This window comes from Gossypium hirsutum, chromosome A05 (assembly GCF_007990345.1).
Source record: "Gossypium hirsutum isolate 1008001.06 chromosome A05, Gossypium_hirsutum_v2.1, whole genome shotgun sequence".
Classification (NCBI taxonomy): domain Eukaryota; kingdom Viridiplantae; phylum Streptophyta; class Magnoliopsida; order Malvales; family Malvaceae; genus Gossypium; species Gossypium hirsutum.
Window position 1 is genome coordinate 56,996,471 of NC_053428.1, and position 6,067 is coordinate 57,002,537.

Below are 6,067 nucleotides of genomic sequence, written 5' to 3' on the forward strand. Positions count from 1 at the left end.
GCATGTATCACTAAAACACATATCACATTTTTAATCATTTTTCATCATCTTATTACCTTATCGTGGTTGTATCAATACTCAACCCGAGGGTTAAATACATACCTGTCCAAAATATCCATTTAACATCACTTACCAATACGTCTCTTTACATCTCGAATATTCCTCCATTTGAGTAGAACTTTACTCGTTGAACACATCGGAATATAATTCGGATACATGGATAACTTGCACATAAGTGCCATATATGCAATCAAGCAATCATGTAACCTGCCCATCAGCGAACTTGGACTCAACTCAACGAGCTCGGGCGTTCGCATCCATAAGTGAACTCGGACTCAACTCAACGAGTTCGAATGCCTAGTTACATCTCACGAACTCGGACTCAACTCAACGAGTTCGGACATTCGCATCCATAAGTGAACTCGGACTCAACTCAACGAGTTCGGATGCTCAACCATCCTAGTGACATGTCACTTGTATCCTAATCTATTCCTAAGGTTCAAACGGGCTTTTTCCTTGAACACTTATCCTTGCTGTCTTCCGTAGAATGCCGAAATCAATACTCGGTAACAATTATATTTAACAAGTAGTTCACATAATTTACATATTATTTGAAATTAACCACAAAGCATACATTTCATAATAAAATTCAGCATAACATATAATTAACATCAATAACTTAAAATAACCATTATGCTACATTATTTACACATGAACTTACCTAGGTACCAAAATACAAAGATTTTGCAATTTAGTCCACAATCTTTTCTTTTCCTCGATTGAGGTCGATTCCACATCTTTCTTGATCTAAAATAACAAATTTAGCTTATTTAATACTCACATTATCAAATTAATCCTTAACTCAAATTTTGGCAAAATTACAATTTTACCCCTAAACTTTTGCATATTTACATTTTTGCCCCTAGGCTCAGGATTAAACTCTATTCCTTATTCTTATGTTTTACAACATGCTGATCACTTTTCTCTTCTATGGCAACATCAAATTCTCACTCTAACATGTACTTGTGACTATTAGGTATTTTTACCGATTAAGCCCTTTTACTCGTTTTTGGTTAAAATCGAGTTGTCTAACATAATTTAAAACTTCATATTCTATCATAAAACATCGAAATACACAAATTTCACCTATGAGTATTTTTTCAAATATAAACCCTAGGTTAAATTATTGCTAACATAAGCTTTATCGAGTTACCGAGATCTCAAAAACGTAAAAATCATTAAAAACGGGGCTTGGAATCACTTACTATGGAGCTTGGAAGCTTGAAACAAACCCTAGCTATGGAGAACCCTTGAAATTTCGGCCTAATGAAGAAGATGGACAAAAATTGGCTTTTAATTTTGTTTTTAATTCATTTTAATAACTAAATGACCAAAATACCCTTACTATTAAACTTTCCAAAAATTCCTTCCATGTCCTAATTTTGTCCATGAACTTAAAATTGGTCAAATTGCTATTTAAGACCTCCTCATTAATATTCCAAAACAATTTCATACTAAAAACTTCTAGAATGCAAGTTTTGCAACTTATTCGATTTAGTCCCTACTTTCAATTTAAGCACTTTAGGCATAGAATTTCATCACGAAATTTTCACACAATCATGCAATCATATCATAAACCTCAAAATAATTATAAAATAATTATTTCTATCTCAGATTTATGGTCACGAAACCACTATTCCGATTAGGCCCTAATTCGGGATATTACAGGTTGTGCAGGACCTAATATCAGAGCTTGCACCTGATCAGCCCTCAATAGACATTCCCGAATGTGGTGCTCAGGGGACCCACACCTCAAACAGGCCCCAATCCTCCTCCAACACTAGCTCGAGTGGCATCTACCACAACCACTGCACTTCTGTAACCCAGTAGAAGCAGCAAAAGAAACAGTGGCCCCCACTCTAACTGGCCAGTCAAATTTGGCCTTCTTCTTAGGCCTTTGCACAGAACTTGAGGGCTCTGAATCCCTCTTGTTCTTGCCTCTCTCATAGTCTCTGTTCTGGCGCTCTGCACGCTTAACATCCTCGGTGATTTTTGCCTTCTCTACTAGAACAGAAAACTCAAGCTCCCTTTCCAGAGCAATCAGAACCCTCAAATTATCCCTCAGGCCATCCTCAAACCTAACACATCTCTCATACTCTGATGCCACCATACCTTGAGCATAACGGCTCAGCCTTAGAAATTTGGCCTCATACTCGGCCACAGATCAGTCACCCTGCGTGAGATTCAGGAACTCATGCCTACGAGCATCCACATAACTCGCTCCCACATACTTGCTCTGGAAAGTAGACTTAAAGAAATCCCAGGTCAGACAATCAGGCTGAGTGCCCTCCTTAACCGTTAGCCACCACTGATATGCTTCGTCGTGAAGCAATGAAATTGCACCCTTCAATTTCTTCTTAGGGGTATAGTTTAGGTCCTCTATAATCCTCTCTGTGGCCTCCAACCAATACTTGACCATATTAGGGGCGACTCCTATGACACCCCTAAATAACTTAGCTCTATTAGACCGTAGTTGCTCAGTTACCAACCCTCGACCTCTAGATCCAAAATTGGGTCCCGTGACCTACTCTAATATCCTTAGCATGACTTGGGAAAGTGCGTCATCCCCAGCCGATCGCCTTTGAGACCCAGTCTCAGTAGCAGTTGACACAGGTGTCTCACTCGTGTCTAAATTTGGCATGCTGCTCAGATATGAGGACTCAGCTCGAGCCCCCCTACGGCCTCTACCTCGGCCTAGAATGCCGCATCCACGGATACCACGTGTGCTCATTATCTAATCGAGTTTATCTACATTAAGATTTTTATGCATCAGTTCAATATTTATTAACAGATGTTTTATGCATAAAGAATCAGAAATTCAGAGTTGTTTTTGAAAGTTTTAGTCTCTATATCATTTTTCTATAGTTTCAGAGTGTACTAACTATAGGATTTTCAAGTTGACTATCAACCATATTTTCAGAGTTTTCATCAAAATTCAGAAATACTTACAGGATCAGTGTCGGAGACTCGGTGTATCACGTACTTAATCAAAGTATTTTTAAACCATTTGGAAACCATTTCTTTAAAACAAAATTTTGGAACCCAAAATCTACAGCTGATTTTTTTTAACTTGACTCTGATACCACTAAATGTAACACCCAAATCTGGCCTAGACGTTATGAACGAGTCTGGCGATGTCACATGGAATGGATTTTAAAAACAACTAACACGATAAAAGTATTTTGGATCTGCTAACTCTATTTGCATAGAATTAATATCAAAACGTTCATTCCTATTTAATTAACTTGCCTTAAAAGTGTTTAAAAGTGGAAGCTTACAAAAAACCATTGTAATTAAGTAAAACTGTTCATGATTAAAAAAAAACATTTGCTTTTGGTAAAATCCTGATTGTTATCGAGTTTTGCAGTTATAAGATCATAAACACTGTAAAACCTAAATTTAAGCAAAATAGTCCATAAAGTCTCAATTACAAAGGAAATACCCAACAAATTAAAATGAAACCATAAAACAAAAGTGTAACAGTTTTAAAAGAATGGTCACCATCGAGTCCACTGCTGCACCGATCTGCCTAACTCTGTGGATTACCTATACAAAACAGACAGAAGAAACGGTGAGTTTACATAAAATCAGTGTGTAACCCCACAAAATTAAGCATGCATACATACAGGATAGCAGATATCAGTCAAAAATAGTCTTGGGCCTAAGCCCATTACAGATTTAGATACAGATTTGGGCCTTAGCCCATCTCAGATACAGATACAGATATGGAGTCAGAACTAGAAATCAGGATCCTACCCCTAGCCCCTACACACCATCTCCGACCATCCCTACACACCATATCTGACCATCCCTACACACCATGTGGTGTTTAAAACACCCATCCAGCCCTACACACCATGCTGTATCGAATGCAGCACATATCAGATATATTGTAGCTGAGCTGCCAGATAGTAGGCGTAAACACCTCTCAGAACACTTCCTCCAATATACATACCATCCCTAACCCTAAAATAGATACAGTAAATGTAGAACCAGGATTATAGAATAACCATGCATACATGCTTAATTACATATAAAGATTTATGGAACAGATCAGTCAGATAGGCATGATAATAACATGCTCAGAACACAATATCAGTCATACAGATCATATAAGTTAGGGTCTAATTACCACTTACCTATTCTATAGTAGGCTCATAATCATTTGGGACGACCCATACAACCCTAGGAAAGATTTCGGTTGAATGGGCTTACACGTCCATGTAGCTAGCTCGTGTGAGCCCATACGCCTAGATTGGCCTTGGCTGTGTGGATCATACAGCCTGGCCCAAATACCACATGCCTATGTGGCGTGCCCATGTGGGCCCACATGGCCACACCCTAGCCACCACATAGCCGTGTCTTGTGCATAGCCTGGGTGTAACACCCTAAACCCGACCTAGACGTTACGACCGAATCTGATGTGTCACATCAAAGTGCCTTCTAAATCTTGAACTTGATGGTGATAAATTGTTTTTAAGTTAGAAGCCCATTTAGTTTTTTTTTTACTTGAGTAGACTCGATAGATTCCGTTATTATTTTGAAAACTCGATATTCCTACCCTATCGAGTTAAAATACGAAATCAAAGCCAAATACAAGTTAAAAATAAATAAATTCCCCACATGGTACATAATTAAAACCCAAATATAAAATCTTTGAATAAATTAAGTCATAATCAACCAATCTACGGTCGTGTGGCCACCTCTGAGTCCCTCGCGGCTCCAAATCACCTAAGGCTGGGGATTAGCTGCACAGTAAAAAGGAAAGGTGAATTTACGAAAACTCAGTGTGTAATCCCCTACCGGTCAACAGTAACCAAAGCATACAGTATCGGTCTAGGCCTGAGCCCTATTCAGTAACAATACAGTCTGGGCCTAAGCCCTATACAGTGATAGAGTGGGCCTATGCCCAAAACAATATAAATACAGTGCAGGTATGCAACCTATCCCAATCCAACCATCACACCACCCATACCATCCAACACACCATGTGGGGATTAAATCGACCCACCCAACCAGTACATGAATATCGTAGTGAAGCTGCTAATAGTAACGCGCCAAAGCTACTAGTAATAGTAAACGTGGTGTAGCCACTAATGTCAGAATACGTGGCAAAGCCACCAGAACGGTAAAACGTGGCAAAGCCACTAGTACAGTACTTCCTCCAAATCAATATCTCAACCCCAATGCAGAATGTCATATCATAAATATTACGTGTATGCAAGGTTTCATACTCAGATATAGCCATGCATATATCATACAATCAACCTACCTCTAGGGTATAATAGTCTTTTCCACCCACTATGGGTAAAATAGTAATTTTCACCGCTTAAGGGCATTTTGGTCATTTACTTAATTTTAGGGTCTCAGTACAGATAACGACCCTTCAAATGGTCAACAGTCATCTCGAACGACTTAGATAACCCGTATGGCCAAAAATGGGCCCAAAGCCCATTACTCAGCCCAAGTGGGCCCACCACTCGTGTGGCCCAAACAGCCCAATTTCCGTTGCGCCTATGCGAACCTCATAGTTTACTCCATTATTTGCCACTTACCGAATACTTTATCCAGGTGCGGCCCACGAGCCCATTGGGCCCATAAGGCCCATCGCGGGCCAATGAGGCCCATAACGGCCCAAGCTCACGAAAACACTCGTGGTGGCCTCTACTGTTTGTCGTCCCTAATTTGTGGGCTCGATTTATCGCACAGGCGGTCACACGCTCATGAGGCCTCAACTGCCAAAGTTTTGACTTTTCAGCTTTTCGGCTTTTGCCGATTCACAACAACGTAATGGTGTGGATACACACCTTCGTCCATCATTTGGCAGTAGAAAAAGTTTGGGTGTACGATTACACACCTGGATTTGCGAAAATGAGAGAACCTCCTACGAGTCCAAAGCCTACAATCGATCCAACATTCAATTAGTCTCCACTTAACACAATCAAGAACAACTAATCCATAACCCAACTCTTCCGCTTACCTTGACCAAAAAGAGAATGGCCAACTG